This window comes from Sarcophilus harrisii, chromosome 1 (assembly GCF_902635505.1).
Source record: "Sarcophilus harrisii chromosome 1, mSarHar1.11, whole genome shotgun sequence".
NCBI lineage: Eukaryota > Metazoa > Chordata > Mammalia > Dasyuromorphia > Dasyuridae > Sarcophilus > Sarcophilus harrisii.
Window position 1 is genome coordinate 134,840,941 of NC_045426.1, and position 17,545 is coordinate 134,858,485.

The 17,545-nt window shown below is 35.8% G+C and overlaps 1 protein-coding gene across 1 annotated transcript in view; it reads left to right on the forward strand.

Moving 5' to 3' along the window:
• Positions 1–2,135: 2,135 nt before the first annotated feature.
• The window catches only part of NIM1K (NIM1 serine/threonine protein kinase), a 74,592-nt gene continuing 59,182 nt past the window's right edge, over positions 2,136–17,545 (forward strand). Inside the window, exon 1 of the mRNA XM_003759906.3 lies at positions 2,136–2,731. The gene's annotated coding sequence lies outside the window, so the exon portion shown is untranslated. The remainder of the gene's footprint in view (positions 2,732–17,545) is intronic.

The window sequence follows — 17,545 nt, forward strand, 5'->3', positions numbered from 1 at the left end:
ACACTGATACATTGTTGGTGGATTTGTGAATATATCCAGCCATTCTGGAGAGCAATTTGGAGCTATGCTCAAAAAGTTATCAAATTGTGCATACCCTTTGACCCAGAAGTGCTATTACTGGGCTTATACCCCAAGAGATACTAAAGAAGGGAAAGGGACCTGTATGTGCCAAAATGTTTGTGGCAGCCCTCTTTGTAGTGGCCAAAACTGGAAAATGAATGGATGCCCATCAGCTGGAGAATAGTTGAGTAAATTGTGGTATATGAATGTTATGGAATATTATTATTCTGTAAGAAATAACCAGCAGGATGAATACAGAGAGGCTTGGAGAGACTTACATGAACTGATTCAGCTAAGTGAAATGAGCAGAACTAGGAGATCATTATATACTTCAACAACGATACTGTATGAGGATGTATTCTGTGGACCTCTTCGACAAAGAGAAGATCTAACTCAGTTTCAATTGATCAAGAATGGACAGAAGCAAAGAAAGAACACTAGAAAATGAATGTAAACGGCTTGCATTTTTGTTTTTTTTCCCGGGTTATTTATACCTTCTAAATTCAATTCTCCCTGAGCAACAAGATAACTGTTGGGTTCTGCACACATATATTGTATCTAAGATCTACTGTAACCTATTTAACATGTATAGGACTGCCTGCCATCTGGAGGAAGGGGTGGAAGGAGGGAGGGGAAAAATCAGAACAGAAGTGAATGCAAGGGATAATGTTGTAAAAAATTACCCTGGCATGGGTTCTGTCAATAAAATTTTATTAATTAAAAAAAAGAAAATTAGCTGCAGCATTTTAATGTTTTTCTACTGATTTTTGGAGAGATGGCTAAATCCTGCTAAAATTTTCACAGTAATTTATAGTTATTTTATAAATTATGATAAATCTCTTCTTTCTGTGGGTTGCTTTGGCAGTCTTAAAGTTCATTGGAGCTGTCCAAGGTTTTAATTCATTTCTTGATGAGCAATTGTCATAAAATTTTGTATTCCAAAATAAAAGTATCTCCTTATTTTGGATCCTTACATCTGTCGGGTTATATTCCAAATTTGCCAGTTTTTTTTTTTAATCTGAATACAAAATGCTTCATAAATAATAGTCTTGTAGTAAGTAGCAATGAGATGATATTTTCCCTGTATACTCTGTGAAATCAGTAAGTTTGATCTTGTCTTCATAAGAGTCATCAAAATCATATTAATCTTATCAAGTTGTAAAATGGGGAAATGAGGACCTGAATTCATGTCCCACTTCTGATATATACTGATACATACATACAACTCTATACAAATCATTTTGCCTCTCAGTGCCCCAGGCAAATTTCAAAAATGTTGGTTATCTTTAGAGTAAGCTTATCCTGAAGTATCAATAAAATCATAGGTACCACCAAAAAAAAAAAAAAAAAAAAAAAAGGCGGGAATAATATCTGGCATTTACTTTTAACTGGAGAATGATAACCACCCTGAAGGGGAATTGGAACTCTAGGGGCTATTTTCTCGGAACCATATAGGTCAAAGAACTCGGGTTCAGTGATGAAGAAAAGAAGAAAGTTCCTTGGGAAGCTCAGCTAGAGAAATATTTAAAATAGATGTCATTCGATCCCTTGACCCCTTGTTCTTTTGGCGTACGATGCCCTAGACTCAAGAAGTTGTGTCAGGGTGGTTTTCCCTATATAACTCTTGTTGAAATCTTGGTCTTAGGTATTTGTGATTGTTCACAGCTTCGGACATGGGGGAATGTAAGTTTTTCATGACTCCTGGGGGGGAAAATTCCTTTAGATCATTCCTGGACCATGAAAAGTCTTAAAGAATGTCTGACCTGTGTCCCTGCTATCAGCCCGACCTCCCTCTTAATCTGCTTTCCCAAAATCCCTCCCCCGCTTCAGTCCTATCCCTCTGCCCCCAACTTCTGTTTAGTTAATTTCTCTCCTTGCCCACTGCTATGGAAACTAACCCAACGGGTCTCCAGCCAAAGTCTCATCTCCCTCTCAGTCCTGCTTCCTCCCCTTGCATTCAGGTCCCCTCTTCGCTTTCCCCTCTTCGCTTCCACTTCTCTCCAGGGCCCAGCCCCCAGCACGGGATTGGTTCTCCCATAAAAGCTGCCTCAGAACTCAGTCCGAGTGCAAAGCTCCGAGAGCTAAGGATGGAAGAGTAAAGGCAGGAGTACACGGGCGTGGGCTTCAGCCTGAATTTGTCCTGTGTTTGCCGCCGCTGATCCTTTTACTCCACAGCTCCCTCGGTTACTCATCCCCTCACCCCACTCTGCTTCCAGTGCCTCTGCCCCTGACAGCCGCCCGTCAGCCTTAAGAAAATTCTTCAATACCGGATAAGGGTGGTCTAGAGAAGGACCAGACTCAAGGGACTAGAGGACCGCCTCTTTTGGGACCCTCCTCCTTAGAGGTGGGGGGTGGGGAAGGCATCAGTGCTCAGGGCCGCCCCTGCCTCGCTCCCCCCTCCCTTTTTCTTGCCCAAGCTCGCCTCTTAGGCATGGGAGATTGGGTCACAGGAGCAGGGTGACTCCAGAGCCTGGCCCCGTGGAGCGGAAGGGCAGGTAAGGACTTCTCGAAGAATGAAGTGTTCCTTGGCTCTGCCTGACCCGTCAACCTTCTGGGCTCAGTTTAGCTGCGAGCAGGGCGGGAAGTTGAGCCAGCAGAGATTAAAGAGTTGGAGGACCGCCGAGGCAGGTGCGCCTACTGAAGACAAGAAATGTATTCTAAGGACGTGGAGGTAGGTGGGAAGGAGCACCCTGCTCTGGGCAGCATCCTTGGACTAGTAGGTAAAAAGCCTGTAATGTTTGGAAAGAGTAGGATGTATCCAGGGCAAGCCATCCTTCCTGGGTTCTAAAGGGGGGTTCATGAGTGTGGTGGCGTTCGAAGCTGGGGGACAGCCTCTGAAGAGATGCTATGCATAGAAACCGTATTCCAAAGCTTTATTTGCAAAGGGATGGGAGGTGATCCTTTGAGAGAACTGCAGCTTCCTGGCAACTTGTTTCTGTGGGGAGAGGTGGGGTGTAAAAATATGGTCTTCCATACTCTTAAAGGGAAAAGGTCTTAAGTTTTTTAAAGGTGACTCGGACCGAGCTCCTGTGTAGTTGCCACTACTGTGGCGAGGCAAGAGGAGATGGCTAACAGCTTGCGGGGAAAGCAAAGTATGGGCACTGAAACATCCCTTCGGACTTCTGGTTGCCGAGACTGTCTTCAGGCTTGTGGTGGGTTACCTCCCTCTTCTCCTCCCCCTTCCCCCCCGCCCCGTGGCGTTTTTGTTCTCTAGATTTGAACAGATGAGATCTCTGTTAGACTTCCTGATCTCCTTACTAACCCGATTTTCATCTCTTAACAAGAATAAATCACATTCTAGGCACTCACTCGTGAGTGTAATGCAGACTTTGAAGATAAGTTAAGAAATTAAACAAATCGTATTTGCAGTTCGAGCATCTAAATGGAAACAATTCTGCAAAAGCGTCCCAGTATGGCTAGCGGTTACAAATCCTTGGGATGTAATCTTTCATTCAGTCCTATTTCGGGCGCTTAAGCACAACTTGTGGAAGTGATAGTGTGATGAATGTTTGCTTTTTTTTTTTTTAAAGAAAAACTTTTAAAAAAAAATCCCCTCAAGTTTACAGCATCACTATCAAATATGATTCATACAACAGCTTCAAAAATGTGTCTGTGTGTAGTTTTGCAACGTATTATGGCAACTTTAAAAAGTAATTTTAAAAAATTGTTCTTGAAAGACTCCTTAGCTGAAACTATGACCTGTTCCTGAAGAGATTGTCAATGTCGATATTCACCTTAAAAAAACAAAACCAAAACTCTCCCCTACAAAAATGCTAAAAAAACTTTTTTTCTGATGTGGTGGTATGTGTATGTGTTTTGTTTTTATGAATTTAAATCTCTTTTGGGGCTTGCAGTTTGCACTATAGATGTTTTCTCTCTGCCAAATGAGAATAAACACTGAAACAAACAAAAAAGATTGAAATAGTACTGCCTCCCCCATCTCCCTTCCCACCATTCTTCTTTCTCTTCAAAAAGAATGTTTGATTCACAAGAAAATGTGGCCTGAAGCCAAATTGTCCCATTTAGTGTTTAATTTAGGAACCCTAATTACCTTTCTAATTCAGTTACGAATGGGGGGAAGCCAAAAGGACTGAGGCATGCTGGAAGTAGTATATAACTCTGGGTTTTCTGGATGTTGTTTAAACTTTGGTTAGCACAAAATTCAAAGGTTTTATTTTTGGCTCAGCCACAGGCAAGTGGTGAGACTGGACAAACCTAAACAGAATACTTTTTCTGTATCTAGAAGCTTAAGTCTGTCTTTAAATGTCTACATTTTAATTTTATATGTAGTTTTTTTGTATATGTAGTTTGGGCAGAATCAAAATTTCCTGTTATTCTGCAAACCCAAGTGTACAAAGTAATCTTTACAGATCACCTAAAAGGCTCCTTGTACTCTTATTTGAGTCTGGGGAACCAATTGCCATTTCAAAATACCAATGTTCATTTTTTAAAAATCAGTACTTCTTAACATGCATAGATATTTACACATGTGAACTCAGGTCATTTCTGATCTTTGAATCCTTTGGTCCTATACATATATCCGTGAAGCATGAATGTATTTTTTTTTTTTCAAAGCTCCAAAACTCTTTCACTGAAGTATTTTTGAAGAGGGAACACTCTTGTTATATGTCGGGAAAGCAATTGATCAATCAATAAATATTTAAGCACTTACTAGATGCAGGCACTGTGGTACCTGTTTAGAATACAAGAAAACAAAACAAAACAAAAAGGGTCTTTGCCCTCCAGAAACTAACATTTTAATAAGAAAAATAACATGTAAATAAGTAGAAACATAATACAAGGTATATAGTAAGATATTTGTATTTAAATGGAGCTTAAAAATGAAATCATATTATTTCTTCTTACTCCAAAGTATGTAATTTGAATCTGATTTATGTTATTCCTCCTGAATCTAGAAATGCTTTAACTCACCTGTTTTTCATTCTTCCTTCTTTGAAAGGAGGTTTTTTTTTAATTTTTCTTCAAGAAATTATAAGAGTTCTAAGCCAGTGAATGAGTGGAATATAAGTATACATATTTATAGGTAGGCCAATATTATTTCATTCACAAAATTAAGTATGACAGTTAAATGTTTCAGTGGATTAAAGTACCAGACCCAGAAACAGGAAAATGAGTTCAAATATAGCTTCAGATACTTACTAGGTAATAAGTCATTTAACTCTGCCTCAGTTTCCTCATCTGTATAATGAACTGGAAAAGGAAATGGCAAACCCTAGAGTATCTTTGCCAAGAAAACCCCAAATGGGGTCATGAAAAGTTGAATATGACTGAAAAATAACTGACCAATAAAAAATGGCCTGCTTTACCCTTCTCCTCAAAAAGCCCTATTATCTTGAGAACCTGGATGGGAGGCTAAATTTCTGAGGGGTCAGGGAAGCCCAACACACTAGGTATACAGGGGGGAAGATATACAATTCAAGGCTAAATAAGCCACAATTATCCAGACCTTAAATCAACAGAGAACAGTTATCCCTTCCATAGTTTAGGGACTGGATGCGAAGAGTATATGGGCACCCCCATTCTCAGTCTCAAAAATCTGGAAAATTCTCACAAATGTTTTTGACCCTTTCTTCATCTGACTTATTATAGTATTAAAAGAAAAAAAACATGATATTTGAAAAAAAAATGTTATTATACAATACTATAGATATATTTTATGCATTTCTGAGTTTCTGAACTTTTCTTCTATTTGCAGCTTCCACAAAACTCCCTCCAAAATCCCATTTAATTTCTTATGCTAACATAAGGGGAAAGTCTTAATGTTTAAGGATAATTTTCCTGCTTTTATAGACTTTGCTGATAATTTCAGTTTAAATTGCACCCTTCCTTCTTTAATCCCTTTTGCAATTATTGTTAACCAATTTATTAAGAGCCTTGGAATTGGAGGGAGAGACCCAGATTCAAACCTGGCTTTTTCTGATTACTCACTTCTGCTTTGAACAAGCCATCTGTAAATGCAGGTCTTGCCTAGATGACCTCTAAAGTCCTTTTAGCAGTGTCTTATTCACTAAATTCTTTATGTATGTAGTTAATTTTCCCAGTTGGAATGTAAATTCCTAGTTTGTTAAAGCAGTTTGATAAAGTATGCCTTATACTTCTTTTGTAAAGATCTCTTTCCCCTTTATCCTCCTCCCCTCATAGAAAACCAAGCATATAGTATATTCCTAGTAGCTATTACCTGATTTATACTAATTGGAATTGAGGGAACCCACAAGAGTTCCAGGAGCAAGTGTCTCAATCCTTCCAGCTGCCAGTGGCACCCAGTGGGACAGTCGTGATTCCCAGATGCACTAATGGAAAATTGACCAGAGCCTTTATCTTCTTATACCACTTAAAAGATTCTGCTTTTAATAGACCCATCTGCTGAATTGATTATTCATCCCATCTAATGGCCCTTAAGCATGTAATTAATGTTTAATGCAGAGACTGTGAAGTAACCTATTTGAAATCATGAAGCACAGCCAAATTAGGAATTTCATTTGACTGAATTGAGATGGTAGATGATCCAAATTGCTTGAAGTAGTTTTTTGTTTGGTTGGTTGTAGTCTGTATGACTAGTTGTGATGTCTTTGTAATGAGTTGATCTACTTTTTTTTTATTGCCCTTAAGGTTAATCCCTAGGGAAGGAGTAGGCTAAATAGAAGGGAATGCAGAAATTGTAAGGGAAAGATTTAAGAAAAGGGAAGGGACTCTAAGGAGGGGGAAGGATCCTAAAGAGGGAGGACTGCTGGAAGCAAGTAATGCTCATAAATTTAATACTGGGGACAGGGGTAAGGGGAAAGGAACGAGAAAAATATAATCTGGGATTAACAAAATGGCAGGAAATACAGAATTAGTAATTTTAACCATAAATGTGAATGGGATAAAGTGGAGGCATATAGCAGACTGGATTAGAAGTCAGAACCCTACAATATGTTGTTTACAGGAAACACATTTAAAGCAGGGAGATACATACTGAGTAAAGGTAAAAGACTGGAGCAGAATCTATTATGCTTCAGGTGAAGTAAAAAAAAGCAGAGGTTGCCATCCTGAAAACAGATCAAGCAAAAGCAAAAATTGATCTAATTAAAAGAGATAAGGAAGGGCACTATATCTTGCTAAAGGGTAGCATAGATAATGAAGCAATATCAATACTAAACATATATGCACCAAGTGGTATAGCATCTAAATTCCTAAAGGAGAAGTTAAGAGAGCTGCAAGAAGAAACAGACAGCAAAATAGACAGTATTATAGACACTATAATAATGGGAGATCTCGGCCTTGCACTATCAGAACTAGATAAATCAAACCACAAAATAAATAAGAAAGAAGTTAAAGAGGTAAATAGAATACTAGAAAAGTTAGATATGATAGATCTCTGGAGAAAATTAAATGGAGATAGACAGTAGTACACTTTCTTCTCAGCAATTCATGGAACCTATACAAAAATTGACCATATATTAGGACATAAAGACCTCAAATTCAAATGCAGAAAGGCAGAAACACAGTTAATGCATCCTTTTCACATCATGATGCAATAAAAATTACATTCAATAAAAAGCCAGGGGAAAACAGATCAAAAAGTAATTGGAAGCTAAATAATCTCATCCTAAAGAATGAATGGGTGAAACATCAAGTCATAGACACAATTAATAATTTCACCCAAGAGAATGATAATTAGATGACATACCAAAATATGCAGGATGCAGCCAAAGTGGTAATAAAGGGAAATTTTATATCTCTAGAGGTCTACTTGCATAAAATGGAGAAAGAGAAAATCAATGAATTAGGTTTGCAACTAAAAAAGCTAGAAAAAGAGCAAATTTAAAACCCCCAATCAAACACTAGACTTGAAATTCTAAAAAATGTTAATCCCTAGGTAGAAAAATTGAAAAGATACTTGCTAGGCCATGTAATCTTTTTTTTTTTTTTTAAAGTAATGATAGACTTCCCTATATGTGAGAAATTAATTGTGTAGCCCTTTGAAGTATACTATAGCTCTTTGCTATAAAAACACCGCTTTTATTTATTTATTTATTTATTTTTATTTAATAGCCTTTTATTTCCAGGTTATATGCATGGGTAACTTTACAGCATTAACAATTGCCAAACCTCTTGTTCCAATTTTTCACCTCTTACCCCCCACCCCCTCCCCTAGATGGCAGGATGACCAGTAGACGTTAAATACATTAAAATATAAATTAGATACACAATAAGTATACATGACCAAAACGTCATTTTGCTGTACAAAAAGAATCAGACTCTGAAATATTGTACAATTAGCTTGTGAAGGAAATCAAAAATGCAGGTGGGCATAAATATAGGGATTGGGAATTCAATGTAATGGTTTTTAGTCATCACCCAGAGTTCTTTCTCTGAGCGTAGCTGGTTCAGTTCATTACTGCTCCATTGGAAATGATTTGGTTGATCTCGTTGCTGAGGGTGGCCAGGTCCATCAGAACCGGTCATCATATAGTATTGTTGTTGAAGTATATAATGATCTCCTGGTCCTGCTCATTTCACTCAGCATCAGTTCATGTAAGTCTCTCCAGGCCTTTCTAAAATCATCCTGTTGGTCATTTCTTACAGAACAGTAATATTCCATAATATTCATATACCACAATTTATTCAACCATTCTCCAATTGATAGGCATCTACTCAGTTTCCAGTTTCTGGCCACTACAAAGAGGGCTGCCACAAACATTCATGCACATACAGGTCCCTTTCCCTTCTTTAAAAATCTCTTTGGGATATAAGCCCAGTAGCAGCACTGCTGGATCAAAGGATATACACAGTTTTATAGCTTTTTGAGCATAGTTCCAAACTACTCTCCAAAATGGTTGGATTCGTTCACAACTCCACCAACAATGCATTAATGTCCCAGAAAAACACCTCTTTTAAAGGCTAATACCACACCTTCCCACACCCTATTCCCACTATGATGCTGCAAATATATGCATTCCAATCATGAAATGTCAAAAAACTTCAGAAGGACCCAAATCATAGAAGTCTTGAAAGAAGATAGAAAGATGTCAGTTGAATATAATTAGATGTTAGTAGCAGCAAAGAAATGGAGCGTAGTGGACAAAATGCTATACTTGGAGTCAGGAAGACTTCAGTTTGAATCTTGGCTCAGGCGATTAATAGGTATGAGCCTGGGCAAATCACTTAATCTCTTTTTTTTGCCTCAGTTATCCCAATTGTAAAATGGAAATGATATTATTTTAAGAATCAAGTGAAATAATATTTGTAAAAAGAGCTTAGCATAGCGCCTAGCATATAGTAGGGTGCTATTATAAATATGCATCACCTCCTTTTCTCCTTGGGTGAGCTTCTACAAATACCTTTACCTCTGGTTTTCTCAATTTTCCCATCTGCAAAGAAAGATAATCTATTTTACAAGATTATTGTGAGGAACAAAAGAAGTGATATTAGTAAAGAATTTTGCAAAACTAAAACTTGCTAGGCAAAAACATTATTATTATTGTATCTAAATTTTGTTATGAGACGTTCATAAGCAAGAATATGTATCATCAGAAAAGATAATTCAAAAATGTAGCAAGAATGAGAAGTAATAGATGGACAATACCAGTCTCTTCTGAGTCCTAAAGTCTTATGTACTGTTTAATTGCTGAATCAAATGGAATAGTATGTGCAATACGTTGGTACTTTCAATAATAGTAGTAAATAAAAGAAAAAAAATATTTATTGGATATCTCTATGGAGGATTTATAGGATATGAATGCAGCCTTCCTTGCTTTTCCTGCTTTCCTTGATAATGATGATTTCCTACTCATAACATTTTGTTTTGTAACTCCAATGCATTTATCTATTTCTAATGCATTGTTATAATTGTGTTGATACATAATTCCTCTTTGGGACTATAAACTTTTTGAAGGAAGGGGACACATCTTAAGTGAATTTTGTATTTTCTCTCAATGCCATTTTATGTATACTGGCCACTTATTATTTGTTGTAATTAAAGTTGTTGCGTATAAAAAGGCATGAAGGAATTCTCATTTGCACACAGTGGATGGAATATTCATGTTGAACAAATTAAAGATCCCTCTTTATCAGGCCAAAAAAACCTCATAGTGTCCTTTACATTCATTAGCTTAGTTATCTTCCCAACCCTACCACCTCTTAATGTTGGTAGCCTAAGTATTATTGACTCCATTGGAGGAAAAAAGGCTAGTGGACATTAGGTAACTTACATCATGTTGTGAATGATGATAAAATTTAGCAGTGGTAGAAACTCTAGATTAGTTCATTGATCTTCTACCTCCCATGTCAACCTCCTCTCAAATACGTTGCTTGCCCAGGAAACTAATTCATATTAATCAGTGAATTAATAAACATTCATTAAGTTCCTACTACGTGCCAGGCACTGTGCTAGATGCTTGAGATACAAATACAAATGTAAAAGGATTCAAATTTCAACGAGTTCAGTTTAAGTTGGGAGGACTATACACACACATACATGTAGACATACACACATATATAATACATGTATATATGTATAAACTAAATATCAAAGGAAATAGAACAGAAATTAACTGTGACAAAATGGTCCTCACATAGAAGGTGGCACTTGAGCTAATAATGATATGAAACTAAGGTATAAAGAGAAGAGATAGAGACAAAGAGAAAGATAACATGTATTCCAGACACTGCAATGGATGATATAAAGGCATCAAGAAGTGAGACAGAAAAAGGAGATGGAGGTAATGTGTGAACAACAAAAAATCCAATTTAGTAAAACTACAATGTACATGGTCAATAAAACTGGATATTTAATTTTGGGGCAGATTATTAAGAATTTTAAGTGGTAAACTCAGGAATTAATATTTGATTTAAGATTTAAATGATGTTAGAGGTGTAATATATTGTTCATTCATAAGGTAGTTCTTATTTATTTTTTAAAACAAATTTTTATGATGCATTTTTTAATATCAGTAAAATATCCCCAAGTATTCCTCTTTTCCTATTCTCAAGAAATTATTCCTTAGAATAAATTATATTTTTTTTAAGAAAAAAAGACAGGAAGAAAAAAATCAGCAAAGCTAACTAATATGCAGAAAAGATCTAGAAAAATATACACAGTGTAAGATGTATATGTCTTCTTAGATCTTTTCTTGGAGTTAAGTTTATTTTATTTTTGTTTTTTATTCTTTTTTATTCAATATTATTTTGAAAAAATAAAATTTCAAATACATGTAAAGATATTTTACAACATACATTTTTTTTGTAAAACTTTGTGTTCAAAATTTTTCTTCCTCTCTTCCCTTCCCTCTTTCCTCTCTAAGATAGCAAACAATCTAATATGGATTAAATATGTACAATCCTTTGAAACATATGTCCATATTTGTCATGTTGTATAAGAAAAATCAGACCGAAAGAAAAAAAAAAAAAACTGTGAGAAAGAAGGAGGTGAAAATAAAATACTATGCTTTGATCTCCATTCAATCTCTATAGTTCTCTCTCTGGATGTGATTGGGATTTTCCATCCCAAGTCTATTGGAATTGCTTTGAATACCTGCATTGCTGAGACAAGTCAAATTCATCGCAGTTGATCATCACATAATCTTGTTTTTATTGTGTACGGTGTTCTCCTAGTTATGCTCATTTCACTCAGCAACAATTCATGTAAGTCCAAGCTTTTTCTGCTCATTTTTTCTTATAGAATAATAATATTCCATTACTTTCATTTGCCATCACTCATTCAGTCATACCCTAATTGTTGGTCATTCAAACAATTTCCAGTTCCTTGCTTCTACAAAAAGAGCTGCTATAAACATTTTTGTATATATGGGTACTTTTTTCTTTTTTTATTATCTCTTTGGGATACAGACCCAGTGAGACTGCTGGACCAAAAGGCACAATTTTATAGCCCTTTGGGCATTGCTCTCCAAAATGGTTGTATCATTTCACAACTCTACCAACAATGTATCAGTGTTTTTCCAGTTCCACCCTCTCCAACATTTATCATTATTTTTTCCTGTCATCTTAGCCAATCTAGCCACTATTGATTAGAGAAATGCAAATTAAGACATCTCTGAAGTGGTACCTCAGAGTTGTCTTAATTTGCATTTCTCTAATCAATAGTGATTTAGAGCATTTTTTCATATCACTAGAAATCGCTTTAATTTCTTCATCTGAAAATTGTTTATTCATATCCTCTGACCATTTATCAAATGAGGAATGGCTTGTCTTTTTATAAATCTAATAGGAGTGGAAGCTTTGGTTCAAAGAATAGAAACATTTTATTCAATTTATTTTTAGAATTCCAAATTGTTTTCCAAATAATTGTACTGATTTAAAGTTTCACCAATGCACTAAGGGGTCTTTCTTTCTACTTCCCTTTCAACCTTTGCTTTTCTCTTCTTTTGTCATCTTTGCCATCTTGGTGTGGGGTGAAGTAAGACCTTAGGGTTGTTTTGTTTTGCATTTCTCTTATTGTTAGTGAATTTCAGCATCCTTACATTGAATTTTCTTTTCATTCTACTTTTAAGAACTATCTGTTCATATTCTTTGACTTCTTACCAATGGGGGAATATTTCCATAAGATAAACAATGTATTAACTCAAGGGACTTAATTTTTAGTGGTAAAGTTAAAGTATCTTAAGGAGGAGAGCAGGAGAAACATTTATTAAATGACTACTTTATGTAAACCTTGCCCTAGACTCCAGTAGTATAAAGACAGTCCCCCTTCCCTCAAAAAGCTTAAATTCCTTAAAAGGAAAATAATGCACAAGATGTACATATAAAAGCCAAACACAAACACACACACACACAGACATATGTGCATTTATAAAAGACACAAAAATGATAGCAAATAAGATACACACACATAAGATAAAGATCAGTAGTAGATTTCATTATATTAAAAAAAAAAAAAAGGAGGGATAATAATCACAATTTTAGACAAAGTTAAAGCTAAAATTGTTGTTTGTCCTTCATTCTTGAAGTGGATCATGTCATCAGAGAAGTAATGCTATAACATCCAAGTGAATTAGATTTAAGTAAGGGAGGACTGCAAAGCTGTGAAAGATCACCTGCCTCACTTTACCCTCTAGAGTCATCTGGGTCCAGTGACCAGCTATAAATCAAGATGACTGGAGATGGCTTACAGTGGTGGGTATATTAATAATATGCAAACAAGAAGGAAGTTGGGCGAGTGGACAGATGGCTCTCACTTCTCCAAAATAGACAACAAATGATGAGACTATTCATATAGTGAAGAAACACATCAAACCCAACACCTAAATAAAGGGGATGAGGAGGTTAAAAGAAAAGATAATTTGGAGAGGGAATAGTCACAAGTAAAACAAATTCCTGATTCTGAAAAAGGACAGAAAAGTATAGAAGGGAGTGCTTTAACTTGCCTTTTAAAGAAATAGTTGACCAAATTCTTGTATATGAATGTAATGAAATTTCACTGTATCATTAACAAATGAAAGAAATTATTTCAAACATGGCAGTATGAACTGATGCAGAATGAAGTGAGCAGAACCAGGTGAATAATTTACACAAGGGCAACAACAACATAAAGAAAAACTTTTGGAAGACTTAAGAACTCTGGTCAAAGCAGTGACCAACCATGAGCCCAGAGGGCATATGAAGTATATACTGCCCCTTCTGAAAGAGAGGTAATAAAAGACAAAAAGGCAACTTTGTGGATACATTTTGCTTGAATAACAATGAACATGTTCCCTTTTCTTTTGGTTAATTGAAGGAAAAGGGTTAATGATAACAATAATGATGCCAATAAAAATTAAAAAAAGACCCACTCAGTTGAAGAGGGTTAAATTCAAGGAAGAAAATAGAAAGAAAATAATGTGTTGATTTTATTACATATTTTTAAAAAGCAAGGCAAGTAAAAAAGTAAAGCAGTTGAATGGGGGAAAAGCTTCATATAAAATTTCTATAATTATTCAAGATAAGTAAATAATTATAGATTTTATAAAAAGAGAAAAATAGGGAAACTACATTATATGTCAGCCATATTACTCAATATTGTTTTACACTATTTAAAATAATTAGATGGTATAAGGTTGGAATAGTCCTGTGGTATAAGAAATGATGAGTTGGTGGACTTAGAAAAATATAGAAAGACAAACTTAGGAAGGAAGATATTATCCACTTTCAGAGAAACAGAAGACAACTAAATATATAGTATGGTCTTACATAGATGCATATGAAGGTATATGTGTATATAAGGATATGAATATGGATATGTATGTAAGTGTGCATCTGTACTTAATTGTAGCCTTCTTGGGGGCAGGGAATAAAGAGGAAAAGAATAAGTAAAAAGTGCACACCAGAAAAATAAAAGAAGACTTTCAAGGAAGCAAAGAAAAATGGACAGCTCTAAACACAAGGTGTAGTATTTATTATAATAGGTCTTCTTAAAATGGAGATTTATTGCTTTTTATTTTGAATCTTCTCTGAGATAAATTTTTTTTTTCCTTTTCCTCTTTTGTATTTAAGTTTAAAAAAAGGGGGGGGGAGGGGGAGAGAGAAGGAAGCGGTCTTTGACCCAAGATGTTTTGGAAATATATAAATGCATACATAATGAAAAACATAAATGATATAGCAATATAAATAACATATACTAGAATTTAAGTACACAGGAGAGGCTCCCCAAAGTGCTGAAGTATTATGAAAACTTGAGCAGAGAGTCACTTCCAGCTGAGGGGATCAGGAAGTTTTAATGGAGAAAGTAGGTCCTTACATTAATCTCAAAGGAAGGGAGATTTCAGTGGGCAGAGTTAAAGGATTTCAATGAGCAGATGGAATCCTATAATGCATTCCAGGCCTAGAATATGGTGAATATATACAAAGGTTAAGGAACAGAAGAAGTAAGAATGAGACTGGGGATGGGGAATAACCTGATTTCTCGGGAATCTAGAATACATTAACTGGTGCTATGTGAGATTGACTACAAATTTGGGTTGGAGCCAGATCATGGAGGGACTTGAATGTTAGCAACAATAGTTTATTTAATATTCCATTCAGTAGGTAACACATAGTTTTATAGTGTATTCTAATGGCATATTCCAAAAAGAGTACACATTCCAACACTCTAGAGATTGTAAGTTGCTCGAGGGCAAGGACTGTCTCACTTTTGTATTTGATTCCCAATACTTAGCAGTGTCTGGCACATGGTGAACAAACACTTCAATGCTTTTTCCATTCATGTATTCCATAGTCAAAAGCTTTGTTAAGAAGATGTACCTAACATTTAGTGAATGGAGGAAAAAGGAACCTAAGTTGGTTACAGTTGAGTGCAAAAAGATTGTGTCCCAATTCTGTCATTCTGTTGCCATTATTTCAGCAATCCAACAATAAGTCAATTTCTTGGGCTTCTGAAACACACTTTTGAATCATGAAGAGCTTAGAATTCATTAAAGCCCCCATGTCTTCTAAAATAACTGTTTCACTCATGTAGTTGGTTGCAACTATATGCAAGACTTTCCATTTATCTCAATTACATTTCACACTGTTACAATTTTACAGGGGGAAAATCTGTACTATTTGGTTACCAATCTCTAGGCAGTCCCAACACTCATAAGGAAGTAACAAAAAACCTATTTCTTAGTCAAGATTAAGTTACAATGGAGTCATCTATAATAAAATTACAATGAGTCCTCAATGCTACAGAGAAAATTAGCATAGCATAGTGTCTGTGGATCATTATGACAATCACAACCCTACTGATTGGATAGCAAAGTCAGCTGAATCTATGCAAATTAATGTATTTAAAAGATTTTATTGTTATTCAGTTGTTTCAGTTATAACCCTATTTGGGCTTTTCTTGGCAAAAATACTGGAGTGTTTTGCTATTTCCTTCTCCAGCTCATTTTACAGATGAGGAAATGGAAGCAAATAGGGTTAATTGGCTTGCCCAGGGTCACACAGCTAGTAAATGTCGGAGGCCAGATTTGAATTCATGAAGAGGAATATTCCTGCCTGGAAGTCTATCCACTGCACTACCTATATGCCAGTTTCCAAGATTAGTTTTGTCCATATCAGGCAACTTGGGCGACTAAATCTTTGTTTTGATGCTGTCTACTTAAAGAAAAAAAAAAAAAGCTAACTTTTTTTTAAGTAAGAAAGTTTACATTTATTTATTTATTATTGTACAACACAGATTTATTCAAGGGAATGAAGAGTTTTTCAATAAACTATAATAATAAAAAGGATACTGTAATGCCGGAGAAAGTGAGGCAAGATAGAGATTAGAGAATATTTAATAATTTGCTTAAAAGGGAGAGATTTACTGGGACCAAATGGATTTATGGTTTGGTCCCAGGGCTGAATGAGACTATTGTCTCCAAGAATCCAGCCAACAATGTGAGTTCTCAATGACATATATACACATGGCTCAGACTCAGGGGGCAGAATGAGTCAGGGGCAGAGTCCGGGTGCTGAGAGTGGGAACTGGACTCTGACAGGGTGGGGGGAGCCACTGGAGATGAGGATGACATAAGAGGGGGAGGCACCCAGGAGATGGGGAGAGGTATCTTGATAAGATGGTATCTGACATTCTGATAGCTTGGGATGGGGAGAGGCATTATGATATTCTAAAACACAAGATCTTTTATCCTTATCAAATATTCTGATAAAGCGCGGGGGCGGGGGGGGGGGAGAGGAGGGAGGGAGAGGTTTTGCAGGACAATTATAAACTGAGGCAGGATTGGGTCAAGATAATTAGGGAAACTGAGTCAGGACAATAAAAGAGAACTGTGGCATAACAATACCAGCAAGATAAAGGGAATCCACCTAGCAGCATTCTATCCACTAAGCCACCTAGCTGTCCCAATATTTCCTAAATGCCTATCAAATAAAGTATAAATCCTATAATTTATTGGTACCTCCCCCCATCTCTTTTAGTTAGATCTAATTTTTGCTTTTATTTTATCTGTGATCAGAATTGCTACCCCTGCTTTTTTTTTTTTTAACTTCAGCTAAAGCTTAATAAATTCTGCTCCAGCCTTTTATCTTTTCTCTGTATGTATTTGTTTCAAATGTTTTTCTTATGAATAACATTGTAGGAAGTCTGAGTCCACTCAGCTCTCTGTTTTTGTTTTTAAGAGTTCATCCTATTCAATTCATAGTTTTTTTTTTGTTTTTTTTTTTTTTTTGGGGGGGGGGGGTTTGGTCGTGGCTTTCAAGTAGACCAATAATTTTTAAATTGTCTCTCCTGGTTCTATTTTCTAGGTTGTCTATTTTTCCATTGAGGTATTTTATATTTTCTTCCATTTTTCCATTCTTTTTTGTTTAACTGATTTTGATTTCTCATAATCTCATTAGTTTCCATTTGCCCAGTTCTAATTTTTAATGTGTGATTTTTTTTTCAGTTAGCTTTTGTATCTCTTTTTCTATTTAAATAATTCTACCTTTTTCTTCTTTGTTTTCTTCTTTGATGGAGTTTATTTTTTACATTTGACCTCTTCTGTTTTTTAAGGTATTGATTTCTTTG